The sequence below is a fragment of the Misgurnus anguillicaudatus genome, chromosome 10 (genome assembly GCF_027580225.2).
Source record: "Misgurnus anguillicaudatus chromosome 10, ASM2758022v2, whole genome shotgun sequence".
Lineage (NCBI taxonomy): Eukaryota > Metazoa > Chordata > Actinopteri > Cypriniformes > Cobitidae > Misgurnus > Misgurnus anguillicaudatus.
In genome coordinates this window covers 30350071-30371918 of record NC_073346.2, presented here as the reverse complement: position 1 = coordinate 30371918, position 21848 = coordinate 30350071, and the positions used below count along the sequence as shown (strand labels likewise).

At 37.3% G+C, this 21848-nt stretch overlaps 1 protein-coding gene across 2 annotated transcripts in view; it reads right to left on the bottom strand.

Moving 5' to 3' along the window:
* tsnare1 (T-SNARE Domain Containing 1) overlaps positions 1–21848 on the bottom strand; it is a 291014-nt gene that overhangs the window by 43101 nt on the left and 226065 nt on the right. The gene's annotated exons all lie outside the window — the stretch shown is intronic.

Below are 21848 nucleotides of genomic sequence, written 5' to 3'. Positions count from 1 at the left end.
CACAAACTGCAATAAAAACAAAACGGCCAAACATACCACCAGAAACCATAACAAAGTGTTCCAGCCAATAAATGACAAGAAGGATTTGGGGGTGGGGGTTGGGCGCGTTCATGAAAGCACGGAAGGGAGGGGGAGGTGTTAGCTACACTCCATTTGTTTGAAAACAGTTCAAACATCAACAAAAAGTGACATCACACAGATTCGCTTAGAGCGCCTTTAACTGACGAAAATCACACTTTTCATGCAGTGAAGTATAATCAATAATCACACACATCATAATTATATACATTTTACAAATATGAAGTTAGATCTAATTCTTCGTTCAAACCAGGAAAAATAGTAGCTTTTAGCTGAACACTTTCACACCTACAGAGGTACTGTAATTTCACATCTTTGCACATTTCTGGTGTCCCCATTGGTGTTTAATCTCAACACTGATTGGTTGCTTTAAAAAAAACACTCCCAAAACCCGGACAACTATTGGGACACTACATTGAAACTTTCCTGTTGAAATGATTTGATTGGTTACACTTTGTATTTGGTTGTTTTAGGGTTAAACTCTTACAGACAATCCTAAACGTGTCTGTCACACACTGTTCCCTTGAAGCCTCTCTCCATAGAAATGCTAATTGCACGTGGGGGTTTGCAGAGGAATTTCTGGGGGGTTGTAGGAAGTCTCTCCACATTACTTACCAAAGTGTGCAGAACCTAGCAGAGCAAAATGGATATTTAGTGGCAACTAAATTCTACATTTCATTTCTTAGAACATTTCATTTTAGAACTCTGGCTGAGAGTAGAAATGTTAAGACAGATGGGTATCTAAGACAGACAATACCATTTAAAAAGATTCATTTTGTTTCTAGTTGCTGTTTAAGCTCAGATAAAAGCTATACTAAATGTGGTGATTTAGAGGAAACTCTTTAACATAGTCTTTAACACAACTTGTTTGGTTTCTTTGCATGCCTTTAAGTTTTCTACAAATATACAAATATAGGTAGTGCAGGAGATTTCAGAAAGTACTGTCCACACGTCACAGTACCGAGAGCCGTTTGTAAATTCTTTATCTCCTGTTTGTTACAAATAAAGTATTTTTTACAGTACAAATCTTTTCTTACATACTTGTAAATTATTTTTTGATGATATTGGATAGCCATACATTTACAGCAATTAAAAGCCTGCTATTTTTACTTCTATGACTAAAAGAAAACGGGTTTTAAAGGTTTTAATAAAAAAATAACAATTTCAATAAAGTAAAAAACAACACAATTATTTAACATTAATCTTAAACTGGGGGTCTTCTTCCTCCGCTTAGTTTTTCAGTTTACAAAGTCCATCATCTAAATAGGGATTAGACATAGCGCCAGCGCAACTGACTTTTAAAGGGGATGAGAGATAAGACTCTCATCGGTTTATTGCACGTTACGCCCAAAACACTCCCATTACTCATTAGGAGTATACGAACAACCCTTTTCGACGTGTGCTCGGCGCACAAACCATTTTTCCCGTTGTTAAATTAGCAAAAGTGGATTCGGACACGCCCATTTAGACCGTGCGCTTTAGACAATGCGCTTAGATCGTTAAAATAGGGCCCTTAATCTGTTATGTCTTAAGTGAATGTTTGGTTAAAGGTAGGGTAACAGATTTGATCCTGAAACATTTTTTGTTATGCTGGTTAAAAGTCTCCTTACATCCTGATAGCAATCACTGTGTTAAGTTGTTTAAATGTATTTGTAGAAATTTATGTCATCTGTGAAAGGCGTAGGACCAAAAAATGTTCAACAAATCATAGATTTCGGTCCGAACGGACATTTCCATTTTTGTCCCTCATACGTAAGCGTAATTTGAATGCCCACCGCGCAGCGAGTCCACGCAGACACCATACGTCATCGGCGCGTTCACGTGCGCTCACCTCCTGCCTGTAAACAGTGAGAACAGCAAACTTTTCTACTGAATTGACAACCTACACAGGAGGCACAAAACTAAAGACATCTTTTATAACAACAACAGCAAAAACTGCCTGGATCAGCAAGAGCAAAAACCCAAATGAACATCAGTAACTTTACTGCTTTACCACGAGATGCAAACAGCTGCAGGAGGCAAAGGGTCTGAAAGAGTCGTTGCACTGTTTATTTTGGTAAGGTAGGTACGCGATATGTTTGTATTGAGATGGATTCAGATATTCTACTTTGATGAAACATTGTGTTGCTTATGAAATTTGTGTTCGTTTACGGATTAGCGTAACGATATAGTTACTACGTCTACACAACCGAACGTGTGCTTAAACTAATTCTGATGTAAACAGTTGTTTGGTTATTTTGGAAGTGTTATTCGACTTTGTACTGCAAAGTTTTCTCACTGCTGAATGAGACATGAGACGTGACCGTCTGATCTGTGTGTGTTCATGTGTTGTGAAAGAGGCGTGACTTTGGATGGCGATTTGACTTGAGGGCGGGATCGGGATTTCATTGCTAGGCGGCTACCGTTAGCATTTTTCAAAATGTATTACCCTACCTTTAACTGTTGAGGATCTGATGTGTAACATTATATTAGATTAGATCTGAAAGCTGTTTGTCTCAATGTCAATAAAACAATAAAAGTAAGTTCAACATATATTTATCCTATTGATGTTGTTTTTGACTGGGTGTTAAATCTATTATTTTTACCAGTGATTTTAAGTTAAGGATGTGCTGATTTTGCTTTTGAACCTTCAAAAATCTTTAATTTGATTTTTCTCAAAATTGACTTTGCTGACTCTGTCAACTTCAAACAGGTGTAGTGCTGTCATTTTTCGTCACATTCCAACAAGTCATATATTGTTTTATATATTTTTTTTAATAGAGAATATAAATAACTCTTTTTGAAAATTTGTTCATTCTGACTAATTTTGCCAGCACGGGTCACATTTAATTATATGCACCCATTGTATGATGAGTTTGAACATTCGGGTCAAAGATTTAGGATGCCAATGTTGCTTCTTCTTCTTCGAATCCGTTGCAATTTCAGATGTCATTCTGCCAGTATCTGGCACAGGTCACGGCTGATTGGGTTGGTTCAGCCAGGTCCTGGGGACTGCACTGGGGGGCATTTTCACACTTCAGTAGGTGGGGCATTGTCTGTACTGCTCCGCAGTTACATGTGCCGTCTGTCTGGAGGTTCCATATTTTCAAAAGTGCTTTGCACCTCCCCTGTTACACTCGTAGTCTGTTGAGGGTCTTCCAAGTTGGCCATGGGAGATCGTGCCCGCTGGCAAGTCATTCAGTCGGAGTGATTCCTCTCTCCATCCAGTCCTGGGCTCGTGTGGTTAGCTGGTTCCATTCATCTTTCCAAATGTTGGTCCTTGCTATTTTTCTGGTTGTCTGGAGAGGTGGGACTGTCAGCAGGAAACTGGCTCTTGATTTCAGGCAGTGTGGGGGTGCTGTGTGTCCATGCAGGGGATGCCTGCTGTCATACTCCAGTGTTCTCCGCTCGTCTTGTGCGATGATGGATCGTCTGATGTAAGGGGGGGCAATGCCAGCTAGAGCGTAGAGACATGGTAGAGCCGTTGTTTTTATGCATCCCGTAATAATGCGTCAGGTGTCTTTGAGATCTGTGTCAATCAGTTTGGTATGGTGGGAGCGGCTCCAGCTTGAGCACGCATATTCGGCTGTGGAGAAACACAGAGCTAGAGCAGTTGCACGGATGGTTGGTGGATCGGCACCCCATTTTGAGTTTACCAGTTTGCGCAGGATGTTATTGCGGGTGTATATCTTGGCTTTGGTGTTCTGGAGGTGGGTTTTGAAAGAGAGTGTCCTGTCGAGTGTGACTCCCAAGTACACAGAGAGTTTGTAGCCATCCCATGAGATGCTCAGTTCTTTTTTCGCATCTCGGTTTTTTAAATGGAAGCTGCATAGTTGGGTTTTTGATGGATTTGGTTTCAGATGGTTGTAGTAGGTTGTCATCTCTCAGAGGACACTTTCCAGAAAACCTCAATCTTCTGGAAGTTCTCCTGTTGGGTGGTCCGCATAGATAAAGCGACCGTATTGTGAGTGAAGTGGTTGGTCATTAGTATAGATATTAAAGAGGAGGGGGACCAGTACACTGCCTTGTGGTAGGTCGTTCTTTTGGGCTTTCCATTTGCTCTTCTTGTCATTTAATTGGATAAAGAATCGTCTGTTGTTGGGGAGGCATTTGATGATTTTGCACAGGTCGAGGTCACCAGTCATGTCAAAAAGTTTCCTAATCATGGTGCGGTGCTGGACAGTATTGTAGGCAGCAGTAAGATCTATGAAAGCTGCTCAGTGATGAGTTTACACTCAAAGCCATCCTCGATATGTTGGGTGAGGTTCAATAGCTGCCCAGCGCAAGAGCGACCAGGATGGAAACCAGCTTGATCTTCAGTAAGCTTAGAGTCTATAGCTGGCATAAGGTGTTGGAGTAAAAGCCTCTCATAGAGCTTGTAAGTAATGCAAAGGAGTGAAATTGGTCTGTAGCTCTTTGGGGATGATGGATCCTTTCCAGGTTTAAGAACTGTGACTATCTTGGCCTTTCTCCATGCCGATGGAATTATTTTTTCTGCCATGCATGAGTTCAGCATTTCTAGGAGCCAGGTCTTTGCTTTAGGTCCCAGGTGCTGTATCATTTCTGTCAGTACATCGTCGATTCCTGCTGCTTTCCCAGGTTTCAGCGCGTTCATTGCAGCTTCCAGTTCTTGTGGGTCAAAAGGCTTGGTAAGTTCTTCAATGTTGCTTAAAATTAGGAAAATCTTTTGTACCACAATAGTGAAATATTTAAATGATGAATTCTTTTAAAAACTTGTTTTTGTTGTTATATTGTATTGTTTTGTAAGTGTAAAAAACCGCATGCTTGAAAGAATTTCCCAAAGGGGATAAAAAGGTACTACTACTAAAGGTACTAATAACTGCATTAATTTTAACTTTTAAGCTTTTTCAAGACAGGACACATTTAAGCAGGTGGGGGATAAACCCAGAACTCCCATAGGCTTTATGCCCAGCTGCACTACTTCCTACTTGACTACTTGACCTTAGACTTTAGACCAGGTTTTTGTTGGTCAATGGCGTAGTCTATTTTAGTTGCCTCAAAATAGCAACGCGCCAACAATGCGCCTGAACACACCTCTTTTTCAGACCAGAACGCCCATGGGCGCAAAAGGGGGCGCAAATGCATTTGCTATTTAAACAACGCGGCGCTAAACGTGAAAATTAGGGTGGAAAATAGCAAATGACACTTGCGTCGCGCATTGCGCTGCATTGAGCCGGGTGTAAGAAAGAGCCCTTAGTCAGTGCAAAGTCTTGATTTGTACCGGCTGTCATTGCTGAGCTGTTTGCCTGCCTGCTTATCTATCTGTATTTATTAATCTTGATCTGTTTTACCTGGTTTATGAGTACTGTATGTTTGTTGCCTGCCCTGACCCTTTTGCCTGTTTCATGTCTACGAGATTTGCCTGCCTTACATTGCTGTGTTTGCTGTTGTTTGACCTTGCCTGTTGGAGAGTGTTTAATAAAAACCTGCAGGTGGATCCTCAGTCTCAAAGTGCTTTGTTACACAAGCAGTATACAATAAGTAACCTACTATTTTACTAAGATTACACTAACAGAACACTTGCATGTACACTTTCAGTATATGACTAGTAAACTACTAGTTAACTGAAAGTATATTAAAAGAACACTTGGAAGTATACCTAGCACACAATAAGTAACCTACTAGTTTACTAAGAGTACACTAACAGAACATTTGCATGTACACTTTCAGTATATGACTAGTAAACTACTAGTTAACTGAAAGTATATTAAAAGAACACTTGGAAGTATACCTGCAGCACACAATAAGTAACCTACTAGTTTACTAAGAGTACACTAACAGAACATTTGCATGCACACTTGAAGTATAAGTCTAGAAAACTACTAGTATACTCATGAGTTCACTTGCAGTACAAATGAAGAACTAATTGTGCACTAGTTGTACACTTAAAGTTGACTACTCTTACACTTATAGTACACTTAGAAGTATACTTCTATATACTAAAAGTGGGCCAATTTAGTCCCAAGCGGTATTCAAGCAGTACACTTAAAAGTATACTACTAGAACATAAATGTTAGTACACTTACTGCATAAAGTATACTTAAAACTATACTCCAACATTACTTAAGTATACTTAATAAAATGAACTTGAAGTATACCTCTTTTTCGTAAGGGAAGCTTAAGGGTGTTGCAGAAAAAACCTTACGTTTTTTCTGTTGCGTCTCCATGGCAACAATAGTATTTTATAACGACAAACCTGGGTCGCTGTCGTGAAACACTTAACGATTACTCTTACCTAAGAAAACTGTTTAAGGGATTATACTGTATGCAACACCCTTAAATTATTCTCTTAGTTAAGGGGAATTTACCCCTTAAGTGTCATGCTTAAGGGAAAAACTTAAGGTGCTTTATGCCACCGGGCCCAAGCCTTTCGCAGATGTTTTGAGCAAGGAATGTTTAAATATTTCATATGTAAATGCCATGTTTTTGAAAATGGCAGTACAATAACATTCGGGAAGTAAACAGTGTCGTCAATTTATTTTTATAGTTTTGCAGTGTGTTTTTATTTAATTAGATTAATGCAGAGTTGTTTAAAGCTTTGGCTGTACGTAAATGGTGCTGCATCTAATTTGTCATGGAATGTTAACGTTTATAATGTTGTTACAGTAACATTTAACTTAAATTATCCCAAAGTTCTTGAAAAAGCTTTGCAAGCCTTGTAAAAGGTCCATACATTTTCAGTCAATTTGACAGTTTTGTAATGTCACAGAATTTACATTAATTGTCCAAAGTAGTTGAAAAAGCTTTGAAAGCCGCATGTGCCAGCTCTCTGAATGGAGAGCATCCTATTTTGTCAGTTGGCTTTACAGTTGTGTAATACTGTTGTTTAATTATATTTATCAGGAGGCTTGAAAAAACTGCCTGAATGGTGCTTCGTGCATTTCAGTTGTCAGTAACTGTAAAAAATTGTAATGTTGTTACAAGGTTACATGGTAATATCCAGAGTCCTTGAAAAACTTTGCAAGCTTTTCAAGTTGATGAGCACATCTCATTTGTCGGTATATCCTTTACGGTATCTCTAGTTTAAGTGCAATAAACATGGCTTGAAGAACTGGTGTCTGAGATTCTTTTATGAATAAAATGAACGCTATATAGAGTTTATTACAAAAAGCATATGTGTGATGTAACTTGAAAAAGAAATTGTTATGTTAAAGTTACTAAAAGTAATTGTATGGAACCACTGTCCACAATGCAAATGAGTTGTAAGAATAAACTACTCTTGAGTTGGACAAGCAAAAAATATTTGATTAGTTTTTACAAACACATGTTCAGAAAACGTAACAATTTTAAGTTACTGAAAAGTAATTAAGATGATTTTGTTGAACATTACCACTTCACATTAGTTATTCATTATTCAATTGTGTTGCTGCAACAAAATATTTTGGCATTGACTGAAAACAATTCTGAAATGATAATAAAAACTAACTGGGTTGTGTGTAACCACTGTCCATAATAAAATTGTGTCTGCCATTATTGGACAAACTGATTAATTCAGGTGTGTCGGATTATTGTTGCTGTGACTACTGAGGTCAGGCACACCTGGATTAATCAGTTTGTCCAATAATGGCAGACAGGAAACAAGGAGCTGGCTGAAGTTCAGGAAGAAGTGCAGCTGGGCATAAAGCCTATTCACACTGTTGTCTGCCACTGCCAAATGACCCATTCCTGTTCCTTTCAATGTGTCTTTCACAAATCTGCAGGTTTGAGACACCATCCTTATTTTTTATTTCTTTTACCTTTGTTTCCTTTAGCCATTTTCCTGTGTTTTCTAGCATTAGTCCTGCTAATCCACAGAGCTTTTGACTTCTCATTTTTAACACGTACATTTAAACTTGTGTGAAAATAGTAAAAAATAGTGAGTTTCTTCAAGATAAAATACATTAGGTCCCCATGTTAAATAGTGAAGTGTGACATCTGTTTAATTGCATTAACATTTCTTGCCATCAGAAAAGATTTCAGGGGTTTAAACTTAAACTATTATGTTTATTTAATGCATTGAAATGTTTTAGTTGGTTCAGTTATATTGTCTTTTACTAAATTACTTTATAACATAACATTTTAGTGCAATAATCCTTGTACAACTTTTAGTTTTAATCTTTTTGATGGTAAGAACTGTTGTTTTAGTGTCATTGTAAATTTTGTCAGTACATTCACAGTTATTCAGAATTTAATCAAAGCAGATAAACACATGTCACACTTCACCATCAAACTGGGGACCAAAGACATTTTGTGAAGTCACTAACATGATCATGCCTACATTTGGTGCTTAAACTGCTCATTTCTAAGATACACATTTTAACTTCTGTCCAAATAGTATAAAATAGTGAGTTTCTTCAAGATAAAATACATTAGGTCCCCTGTTAAATAGTGAAGTGTGAAGTGTGTGTTTCCTAAAAGTCAAAGCAGATAAACACATGTCACACTTCACCATCAAACTGGGGACCAAAGACATTTTGTGAAGTCACTAACATGATCATGCCTACATTTGGTGCTTAAACTGCTCATTTCTAAGATACACATTTTCCGGCGGTTTCCCGGACCAGAATTAGCTTAATCCAGGACTACGCCTTAGTTTAATTAGGAAATATAACTAGTTTTAACAAACATGCCTTACTAAAAACATTGCCTGTGTGCATTTTGAGGTAAAACAAAGGGCACTGATGTATTTCAATATTTGTCAGTGAAAGTAGTTTTTAGTTTGGACAGCTCTTACATTTATTTTAGTCTAGGACTAGTCTAATCCATGTCCGGGAAACCGCCCCTTTAACTTCTGTCCAAATAGTATAAAATAGTGAGTTTCTTCAAGATAAAATACATTAGGTCCCCTGTTAAATAGTGAAGTGTGACATCTGTTTAATTGCAATTACATTTCTTGCCATGAGAAAAGATTTCAGGGGTTTAAACTTAAACTATTATGTTTATTTAATGCATTGAAATGTTTTAGTTGGTTCAGTTATATTGTCTTTTATTAAATGACTTTATAACATTACATAACATTTTAGTGCAATAATCCTTGTACAACTTTTAGTTTTAAACTTCAAAATCTTTTATGAAGAATTTTTTTGATGGTAAGAACTGTTGTTTTAGTGTCATTGTAAATTTTGTCAGTACATTTACAGTTATTCAGAATTTAAAATATTTCCTAAAAGTCAAAGCAGATAAACACATGTCACACTTCACCATCAAACTGGGGACCAAAGACATTTTGTGAAGTCACTAACATGATCATGCCTACATTTGGTGCTTAAACTGCTCATTTCTAAGATACACATTTTAACTTCTGTCCAAATAGTATAAAATAGTGAGTTTCTTCAAGATAAAATACATTAGGTCCCCTGTTAAATAGTGAAGTGTGAAGTGTGTGTTTCCTAAAAGTCAAAACAGATAAACACATGTCACACTTCACCATCAAACTGGGGACCAAAGACATTTTTTGAAGTCACTAACATGATCATGCATACATTTGGAGCTTAAACTGATCATTTCTAAGATACACATTTTAACTTCTGTCCAAATAGTATAAAATAGTGAGTTTCTTCAAGATAAAATACATTAGGTCCCCTGTTAAATAGTGAAGTGTGAAGTGTGTGTTTCCTAAAAGTCAAAGCAGATAAACACATGTCACACTTCACCATCAAACTGGGGACCAAAGACATTTTGTGAAGTCACTAACATGATCATGCCTACATTTGGTGCTTAAACTGCTCATTTCTAAGATACACATTTTAACTTCTGTCCAAATAGTATAAAATAGTGAGTTTCTTCAATATAAAATACATTAGGTCCCCTGTTAAATAGTGATGTGTGAAGTGTGTGTTTCCTAAAAGTCAAAACAGATAAACACATGTCACACTTCACCATCAAACTGGGGACCAAAGACATTTTGTGAAGTCACTAACATGATCATGCCTAAATTTGGTGCTTAAACTGCTCATTTCTAAGATACACATTTTACACATTTTAACTTCTGTCCAAATAGTATAAAATAGTGAGTTTCTTCAAGATAAAATACATTAGGTCCCCTGTTAAATAGTGAAGTGTGAAGTGTGTGTTTCCTTAAAGTCAAAACAGATAAACACATGTCACACTTCACCATCAAACTGGGGACCAAAGACATTTTGTGAAGTCACTAACATGATCATGCCTAAATTTGGTGCTTAAACTGCTCATTTCTAAGACACATTTTACACATTTTAACTTCTGTCCAAATAGTATAAAATAGTGAGTTTCTTCAAGATAAAATACATTAGGTCCCCTGTTAAATAGTGAAGTGTGAAGTGTGTGTTTCCTAAAAGTCAAAGCAGATAAACACATGTCACACTTCACCATCAAACTGGGGACCAAAGACATTTTGTGAAGTCACTAACATGATCATGCCTAAATTTGGTGCTTAAACTGCTCATTTCTAAGATACACATTTTACACATTTTAACTTCTGTCCAAATAGTATAAAATAGTGAGTTTCTTCAAGATAAAATACATTAGGTCCCCTGTTAAATAGTGAAGTGTGAAGTGTGTGTTTCCTTAAAGTCAAAACAGATAAACACATGTCACACTTCACCATCAAACTGGGGACCAAAGACATTTTGTGAAGTCACTAACATGATCATGCCTAAATTTGGTGCTTAAACTGCTCATTTCTAAGACACATTTTACACATTTTAACTTCTGTCCAAATAGTATAAAATAGTGAGTTTCTTCAAGATAATAATACATTAGGTCCCCTGTTAAATAGTGAAGTGTAAAGTGTGTGTTTCCTAAAAGTCAAAGCAGATAAACACATGTCACACTTCACCATCAAATAGGGGACCAAAGACATTTTGTGAAATCACTAACATGATCATGCCTATTGCTGCTTAAAAGGCACATGCGTGGGTCGATCTGGTTTTGAGACATGTGCTTTCAGCTAAAGTCTTTCTAATCTTTCTTAGTTTTGTGTGAGCGGAGGTGTTTGTGTATGTTTAATGACAAGCAGGATTCTATTCTCACCCTCTGCATTTCAGTTTTAGAACCTTTTTCATTTTTAACATCTTCATCCATCTTTTTAGTTGTGTTTCTTGGGCTTTAGCTGATCAGTTGTTCTTCCTATCCTTCTTTTGATTTGTCTAAATAGCTACTACTTCACCTTTGCTCTAATATAAGAACAAATCCACTAAGACAAAAAACTAAAACAGTATAAACCTAATATTAAAACTTATTGACTGCCATCTTTACCTGCTCAACTGTTCTTCCTCTCCCTCTTCTGTCTGCTCAGCCCTCTTGCTATATTCACCTTAAATCTGATGTAAGAACAGTTTCAAAGCTTATATATGTCATAAGCTTATAAAAATATTAAATTTGAAAACTAAACCGGCCAAAAGGTGGTAGCTAAACTTAATGAGTCACTTACATTGTATAAAAATATATGTCACAAATCACTATTAAGTTTAATAACATAATACAACATAATCAAAAGGCTCATATTAATAGTTAATGTTAGCTGAATATAGCAGGGAATGTTGTTCACTACGTTAGTTCTTGTGTGCAAAAGAAACAGTATTCACCTGCACAGTTACAAAACATACAGTCTGTTTTTATTAGGAAGAAATTCCTTGGGCAAAATTGCAATTTGAAAATTCCCTTTCTCCCTCTAAGTTTTAAGCAAAATTGTAACTCTCCAATCTCTCCCTCTTAAGTTTGGACAGCGCCTCCACCCCTGTGCTGACATATGTCAACATTAAGGTTACATTATGATAAAATAGTTTTCTGGATAGGTATTATCCTAGTCCCAGAATAAAATGCATGTTTGAGCTGCCTTAATTTAAAAACATCTTGCACTGACATATCTTAACAAATATCAGTGCCATTGTTTTGTTTTAGGATGCACACTTAAATGTCTTAATATAACTAAGCCCTAGTCCTGGATTAATCTAAACCCTGTCTGGGAAACTGCTCCAAACTTTTTACACATAGGGGTGGTTTCCCGGACAGGAATTAGCTTAAGCCTGGACAAGACCTTAGTTTAATTAGGAAATATAACTAGTTTTAACAAATATGCCTTACTAAAAACTTGTGTGCATTTTGGGGCAAAACAAAGGGCACTGGTTTATTTAAATATATGTCAGTGCAAGTTGTTTTAATTTGGACAGCTCTTACATTTATTTTAGTTTAGGACTAGTGTAATCCCCATAGAGATCCATTGCAGGGTATGGAGGTCCCCTGTTGGATAGGTAGACATCAGTCAGGGTTGCAGGTCCCCACTTGGCATATTTTAAAAAAAAATAAAAATTGACATTTGAAGTTATATTATGAAAATAGGCATTAAAATAAAATTTTCTATGTAGTTTTTGTGTGTAAAAAATGATCAGAAACACTAGTCCCCTCTTGGTCAGTGTTCAGTGATAGTCCCCTTTTTGTAATGTAGGTAAGTATGTGTGTGTGTGTGTGTGTGTGTGTGTGTGTGTGTGTGTGTGTCAGGAATGCTTTCACGTATTGAAACCAAACTTTGTACATGAACTTGGGACTCCAATGCGAGGATGCACAAGATAAAAAACATTCTAAAATGTAACATTTCACAAATCACGTTAGTGACCGCACCAGAGCAAGCACACTTTTGCGGTTCCTCTGGAAGTGCATTTTCTAGTTATTATTATTCCCGGGTAGATTTTTTGTGTCAGCTCTAGCGACCAGACCGTTTGACGCAGAGACACCGTTCAAACTTTAAAATGTTCGGGCAGTACCGGTGTAAGTTGCTTGAGAGGATGAAGTCACAGATCCATGTCCTTCGGCCGCCATATTGGAAAGAACACAAAACCTTAAAAAAGTTTCACAGGTCACAAATTTTGTCCAAACTTCATGAAATTCCACGTACGCGATCCTTGGACCGAGCCTCACAAAAGTTACTAGAAGGATTTTTGATTTTCGGAAGCGTTTGCGCGCCACAGCCCAAACTAAATGTGCGTCAACGCCGCCAAAACAGGAAGTAGTTCAAATCTCAATATGTCTGTAACATTTATTAACCAAAAATTTTATATGAACTCTTTACTCCAATGTGAAGATGCCCAAGATAAAAAAACATTGCAGTAACATGTCTATATTATGTTATTTTCACTTTAAAATGTCCAATTAAAACCTGTGTAAAAAATAAAAAATGTCATTAGCCTTTACCAGTAGAGGGCAGCCTTTACGTTCAAACGTGTTTTTTAGACAGAATGTAAAGATAGCGGCAGCCATCTTTAGAAGCTAAGCTAACAGGCTATTGCTCCGTGGAAAAGTTTGAATAACAATGGCGGGATGTAGTTTTAAGGTTTAAATGGCAAAATGGAATAGAGAAGAGCTGTTGAGAGAATCGAGTGTTCCTTTAAGAGCCACAATACAGCGAAGAGCTGAGAAAGACGGAGAGCAGAGAAGCCCGGAGAAGAGGCCACAGCCTGAGACTCTGCTGCATAGAGCCCGTGGGGCACGCAGCACCATCGGCTGGCACCCAAGCTTCGTATCGTATATGGACAGCGGAATCCTGGATACATATTTTTAAAATCCTAAAACTTCATCTTATTCACTATACAGTATGCGGTTTCGGACGCAAAACTGCAAATGGATTTTATATTCTGAATGCTTGAATCAACGCGAGCTCTCTGGAGAACGTGCATTTTCACATACAGGTAGGAATTATATGATTCAGACATATTTTAATCCCTTTCTTTTATTTCAGTGATATATGGCACGACAAGTTTAATTCCCTTTTTCATCAATGTAATACATTGTAAACGTATTAGTTTCGCTCGCGTCAGTATCGCGTCCTCGCTCGCGTGATCGTTTGGCGTCGGCTCTATGACAGCTGCATGATTTAAATCAGGGCCAGATTAACACTTTGTTATACCCTGGGCAACAATATTCAAGGGCCCCATCATCATGACTCCAGGATCACCATAATATGGTCATATACAGAATATATTACTGTAATATACAGTAAATATACTCAATAATTCAAATTCTAACTGTCATCAGGTGTATTTTTGACTTACAAATATTGAAATGCTCATACAAATGCATTATCATTGTCTAAAAATGAAAATAGGCTTTTACTTAATTATTATTACAAGACCATCATATAGCCTAATATTAACTGTTAGACACCCAAACCAAAGTGAAGAAAATGATCTTTAATTTGCAAGTCTGAACTGAACATCAACGCGGACATTAATTTCCTCACAGAAGTTTCAGATCATATAGGCTACATCTTGAACGTAGATATATACAAATGAACACAGAGAAAGTAAGTTTAACACTGTGAAGCACAAGCAAACATGCTGGAAGGCAGCTAAAAACCATCAGGACATAAACACCGGCTTATTTTATTTTATTGGAGCCTTACCTCCAGATAAAGTAATAAACTGGATTGATTATTTAAATGTTGTTTACTTACATGTGTGTTGTGAAATCTCCGGATTTAATGTTGTGCACTGCTTCACTCGTTCACTTCTCCACATGTTTGTTTACAGTGTTGCGTGAGCAGCTACACTGCAGGTTCGACTTCTGTGGCGCTAAGCAGACCTCTTGATGATGTCAAAGTACCGCGAGAGCGATTCAAAGCAGATTTCTCCATGTGATAACGGCAATCGCTCTCGCGGTACTTTGCTGTCACTCGTCTGTGGGTTCTTGTGGAGCCACACCAGTCTGCTCCCGACCCCAGTCACTTTCGCGCCGCTATAGTAATTTGATTTCATACGCCGATCGGATCGCGCAGATGCCTGCGTATCATGTAGACTACACCACTGTTTATACTTTACATTTTCTGCGTTTCTGATGTCATTTTCCTTTTTTAATTTCCGCTTCGCGCTCCATGTCTCGTTTTTTTTCTGTTGTAGCAGTAGTAAGATCCTTTGACCAACCTCATGCGGACTGACCAATGAGGAGAGGGTCTTAACTTAAGGGCCCTCTCTTCATTGGTCAGTCCGCATGAGACTGACTCTCAACCGCTCTCAACTCACGTTCTAAGTCATAGCGCAGCGCCGCGTCTCTCTTTGCAGCGCAAAAGCCCGTGTTGACAGTTTGTTCAATATAAAGCGGCCAGTGGGAGATTACCAGATACAGTATTTTGCTCGTGCCCTTGCTGCCCTGGGCCTTTTGGAGATCTTGGGCCCCTGGGCAATTGCCCAGTTGCCCGTATGGTTAATCCGGCCCTGATTTAAATGATTGTGAATTGACGCGAAAAAGTGTCACTTTACCTTAAATCATGCATGTGACGCCAAGTGTATTTAAACAGTCATGACTTTCAGAAATGTATGACACATTTAAAAACACAGCTTTTGCCAGAAGACTGCGTATATGCCATTTACATGATCTTCAGGTAAGAAGATACATATATCTAAATCGTATGCTTAGCTACTGTTGAACGGGAACACGATTGATTGCATTATGCTGTCAATCACTGAGGGAAATATTTTCTTTTATCATTAATTTCACAGTCTGGGTCGGCAGAGGCGCGGGCGCCGCAAAATCTTTATTTTTCAATCACTCCGCAAAGAGACTTAGATAACTCTGCTGATTTTGGACTTACATATATGATTTATACATCATTTAAAACTTTAAAGTGTCTAGTATTTTTTCTGTCCACTCCCATTAAAAACAGAATGTTGTGCTTTTCGCAAAATTAAGAAAATAAACATAATGGGGGTTTGCTCTCTCTCTTAGTGACGTCCTTTCAGAAACACGTCAGAAAAATTAGCTGTAACTTAACGAATTGTTTTCATAGAAACATAAGATAAATGTCTACATAATGCTTGGAATGTCTGCTTTTAAATGGTGTAAGTGCAATCGAAAACAAATATTGTACTTCGTTGTTAACTGTATTAAAAGAGGGAGATGTACCGTCTCTCATGTTACTGCATTATTTATAAAGAGCCACGCCCCGCTCCATTGAAGAGAAGAACAGAGATCATCCATATTCATTAGTCAACGCCACAACGAATGTTTTCTCTGTGCTTGCTCATACAGCAAAGGCTCAAATATTATGCGAGTCATCGTTCTCACAAAAGAATGCAATTTAAACGAGTAAGTTAATCGGCCATCGCTCACAGCCCAGCATCTGTCCTGCACCACTGTATGCATATCGCGCTGACAAACATACACGTGATTTTACTGCTCTGATGAAATCTAAAAGTATAATTTCTCTTATTAGAAGCTAGCCTAATGTTTGCCAGTTATTAAGATGGCGGTTGTAGTTTAAATAAAGGGTTGTGAAATAATAAGCTTTGACAAAAAACTGCATAAAACAATTTTATGTTCCATATTATAAACTTTTGGTTATGTGTACTTAAGTGAGTAGATATGGCTCTTATTTACACCTTTAAATGTAGAATAAGAATAGAACTCGGGTATCTTACAATGCACTTATGTTGTTATGCAGTTTTAAAATACAAAATACAAACATGTCTGGATGTAGATAAAGCCTACTTGGTCATATTACAATGCACAAGTTTTGTTGTATGCAGTTTGCAAATACATGTTTGTAGAAAAAGTATATTGTACAATGCACTTATTTTGTTGTTATGCAGTTTCAAAATACAACATGAGTATGTTTAAATGTATATGTCGTCATCATCACTGATATATCTCTGGCCCTCATGACAAACTAATTGAATAGCCCTGTCGTAGACGCTCAACACACAATCATATTCATAAATAGTAAAGAAATGAAACGATATTAGGCTATCAGTGCTGCTGTCGCTCTTTCCTATCGCTTATTTTAAAAATGAGCTTATGATCAATAAAATGCAGCTTATATCTGCTGCTTTTTGTGACGTGAACTCTGGCCTACATTAAAGGTGCAGTGTGTAATTTTTAGAAGGATCTCTTGACAGAAATGCAAAATAATATACAAAACTATATTATCAGGGGTGTATAAAGACCTTTCATATGGCTCTTATATGGCCGTTATGTTTTTATTACTTTAGAATGAGATGTTTTTATCTACATACACAGAGGGTCCCCTTACATGGAAGTCGGCATTTTGTGCCACCATGTTTCTACAGTCTTAATGGACAAAATCATGACATGTTTGTCCTGTGGTGGCTACCGTAGCTTCTCTATGCATTTCAAAAGCGAGGGGTGAGCTGTGAACTGAGCTTTTGGTTGCAATTTGGAACCTCACCACTAGATGCCGCTAAAATTTACACACTGCACCTTTAAGTCTCATGTTTTTAAGATTATCTTAAGTACTAAAGGATTTTTGGTATATTATGTACAAAATTAGTGTGTAAAATATGGCACTTCAAAGGGATTGTTCACTCAAAAATTAAAATTATTTAAATTACAATTCTAAAAAAAATGTAATAAGAAAACACTGAGGGCTTGACATTAACTTTTTGAGGAACTTGTCCTTCGGACAAGTAAATTTGTGTTTCACTTGTCCATGCACAAAAGTCACTTGTCCGGGTAAAGTTTTATAATATAATGTATTTTTTGTGTTTTGATAATCAGTGGCAGAGCAAGGGATTTTTCATAGAGGAGTCGGACAACTAATTTTTTCTTACACTTGTCCTACAAAAAATCCACTTGTCCCGGACAAGCGGACAAGTCTTAATGTCGAACCCTGAACATGTGCAGCACAGCCGTTATAGTTGGTTCTAGGCTAGCTAGCTATCCCTGTATTTACATAAAATGGTCTGTGCTAAGCCCCGGATGTCCTTAAATGCTGGAAGCACCCCTGGTTACAAGCCTGTATACATTTCTGTGTGTGTGTGTGTGTGTGTGTGTGTGTGTGTGTGTGTGTGTGTCAGGAATGCTTTCACGTATTGAAACCAAACTTTGTACATGAACTTGGGACTCCAATGCGAGGATGCACAAGATAAAAAACATTCTAAAATGTAACATTTCACAAATCACGTTAGTGACCGCACCAGAGCAAGCACACTTTTGCGGTTCCTCCGGAAGTGCATTTTCTAGTTATTTTTATTATTTTTCCCGGGTAGATTTTTTTGGCCAGCTCTAGCGACCAGACCGTTTGACGCAGAGACACCGTTCAAACTTTAAAATGTTCAGGCAGTACCGGTGTAAGTTGCTTGAGAAAATGAAGTCACAGATCCATGTCGTTCGGCCACCATATTGGATAGAACACAAAACCTTTAAAAAGTTTCACAGGTCACAAATTTTGTCCAAACTTCAAGAAATTCCACGTACACGATCCTTGGACCAAGCCTCACAAAAGTTACTAGAAGGATTTTTGATTTTCGGAAGCATTTGCCCAAAACAGGTCAAAATATACCTATGGCGTAGTCCCCAAACAGGAAGTAGTTCATATCTCAGATTGTCTGTAACATATCTTTATAATTTTTTTAATATGAACTCGGAACTCCAATGTGAACATGGCCAAGATAAAAAAACATTGCAGTAACATGTCTATATTATGTTATTTTCACTTTAAAATGTCCAATAAAATCCTATGTAAAAATAAAAATGTCATATAGCTTTTACCACTAGAGGGCAGCCCAAGCGTGTTTAATTGCCTTGCCTTCACACGTGACTAGACCGAAACTTAGTCCGTGCCTATTGAAAACTATATATACTGAGGATTATTTGATACTAAATCCAATGGAATATTAATATTTCTCATATACATTTGTGTACAAAACTGCAAATGGATGTTATATTCTGAAGGCGTGAATCAACGCGAGCTCTCTGGAGAACGTGCAGTACAGGTAGGAATGTTTCGGGGATTCAGACGTAAAACCCTTTCTTTTATTTCAGTAATATATAACATGACAAGTTTAATTCCGTTTTTCATCAATGTAATACATTGTAAACGTATTAGTTTGTAAAGACGTCAATTTCGCGTCCTCGCGTAGCAGTGATCGTTTGGCATCGGCTCTATAACAGCTGCATGGTTTAAATGATTGTGAATTGACGCGAAAAAGTGTCACTTTACCTTAAATCATGCATGTTATGCCAAGTGTATTTAACGTAAACAGTCATGACTTTGAGAAATGTATGAGACATTAAAACACAGCTTGCCACAGCTAGAAGACTGCGTATATTTACATAATCTTCAGATAAGAAAGTTATATATCATCGTATGCTTAACTAACGGGAACACGATCGATTGCATTATGCTGTCAATCATTATGCTGTCAATCACTCAGCGAAGCATTGATTTCACATGGAAAGCAAGAGGACAGGGTCGCAATCTTGATGCGCGTGCATATGTTGTTGCATGAGATGCAGAGCGCGAGTCACCCCTTCACGTGTATTCGCGCTTTGGTCTGCCCGCGTCAAGATGCAGAGACCACGGACTCTATGGCTGTTTTAACTTTATTTATTGTATTTCCAGCTTACAACAACTCCTCTTCCGACAGTTGTTGTCTGATATGTCGGCTCAACGATCACAATGACATTAGATGTCTTAATAAAGGAAACGATTTTTGTGAACTAGATAAAAGATCCTGGCGTTTCTCCGAAGTTCAAAGCAGACAAAGGCTCAAATATTATGCGAGTCATCGTTCTCACACAAGAATGCAATTTAAACGTGTAAGTTAATCGCCCATCGCTCACAGCCCAGCACCTGCACCACTGCATGCGTATCGCGCTGACAAACATACACGTGATTTTACTGCCCTGATGAAATCTAAAAGTATAATTTCTCTTATTAGAAGCTAGCTTAATGTTTGCCAGTTATTAAGATGGCGGTTGTAGTTTAAATAGAGGTCGTGAAATAATTAGCATTGCCAAAAAGTGCATAAAACAATGTTATGTTCCATATTATAAACTTTTGGTTATGTGTACTTAAGTGAGTAAATAAGTTAAATTCTCAATGAGTGTGATATGGCTCTTATTTACCCCTTTAAATGAAGAATAAAGCTTACTCGGGTATCTTACAATGCACTTATGTTGTTATGCAGTTTTAAAATACAAAATACGAACGTCTGGATGTAGATAAAGCCTACTTGGTCATATTACAATGCACAAGTTTTGTTGTATGCAGTTTGAAAATACATGTTTGTAGAAAAAGTATATTGTACAATGCACTTATTTTGTTGTTATGCAGTTTCAAAATACAACATGAGAATGTTTAAATGTATATGTAGTCATCATCACTGATGTATCTCTGGCCCTCATGACAAACTTATTGAATAGCACTGTCGTAGACGCTCAACACACAATCATATTCATAAATAGTAAAGAAATGAAATGATATTAGGCTATCAGTGCTGCTGTCGCTCTTTCCTATCGCTTATTTTAAAAATGAGCTTATGATCAATAAAATGCAGCTTACATCTGCTGCTTTTGGTGACGTGAACTCTGGCCTACATTAAGTCTCATGTTTTTAAGATTATCTTAAGTACTAAAGAAGAATTTTTGGTATATTATGTACAAAACTAGTGTGTGAAAATAGGACACTTTAAAGGGATTGTTCACCCAAAAATTAAAATTATTTAAATTACAATTCTAAAAAAATTTAATAAGAAAACACTGAACATGTGCAGCATAGCTGTTATAGTTGGTTCTAGGCTAGCTAGAGCGGGTTATCTAGGCTTGTGATCCCTGTATTTACATAAAATGGTCTGTGCTAAACCCCGGATGTCCTTCAATGCTGGAAACACCCCTGGTTACAAGCCTGTATACATTTCTGTGTGCGTGCGTGCGTGCGTGCGTGCGTGTGTGTGTGTGTCAGGAATGCTTTCACGTAGAGGTCGACCGATATGGCTTTTTCTCTGGCCAATGCCGATATTTAGAAATCAGGGCAGCTGATGGCCGATATGTTAGGCCGATTTTCTATATGTACATAATTATCAAAATGTTCTCATCATTAGCAGATATTTTAAATGTAAAAATGTCACTATTTAAGTCAAAGTCTTTTAAAAAAATTATGACTGGTCTTTCTGAAGAGTTTTACAACCTCCTCTGAACCATGCATTTATCAGACACAGATATTACCTGACACTCTTCTGTCATCATCTTTGATCAGTTTTTTACCATGGCTTTTATTGCTTTGTAGGATAAAATCCTTATTTGGTAGACCTGATAAAATATTTATTCACCATAAAGTTAACATAGTAATAAATGTCTATGTTTTTTAGTTGAGACTGTTATTTAGGGCAAATCTTTCTAAACAGATTTACATTCTCCTTTCTGAGGCGCTATAAGTGACTGATTGTGCTGACAGTGACGTCTTGTGAGTTTAGTGTTGGGACAGATCTGTTGTTTCAACCGTTCATTCAAACGAATCCGTTCAAAGGAGTCAGTTCGCGAATCGGACGCATTGTGTTGTAATCCAGGCTGAGCAGCGCAAAACTGTAAACAAAGTCTTACTGTAACAACACGAAAAACATTTCCTCGGTGGATATGATTTGGTCTTCCGACCTTTCGCCATCGAGTCAGTTTTGTTTTGAGTAATAAAAGCAGGGAGACAGTTTAAAGACAGAACTGTCTCCCTGCTCTCCAGTAACGCATAACTTATGTTGTTATGCAGTTTTAAAATTCAAAATATGAACATGTCTGGATGTAGCATTTTTTTTGTGGAGGGAGGTGCCCTTTTTTTTAGGTTAGAGCAACTGCCCCTTAAAATTCCTGTGCACGTCCCTGATGCTTACTTACTGTTGAACGGGAACACGATTGATTGCATTATGCTGTCAATCACTGAGTGAAATATTTTTTTTTATGGTAAATTTTAGAGAAACAGTTGTTACAAGTCTGTATACATTTCTGTGTGTGTGTGTGTGTGTGTGTGTGTGTGTGTGTGTGTGTGTGTGTGTGTGTGTGTGTGTGTGTGTGTGTGTGTTTTTAAAATGTTCGGG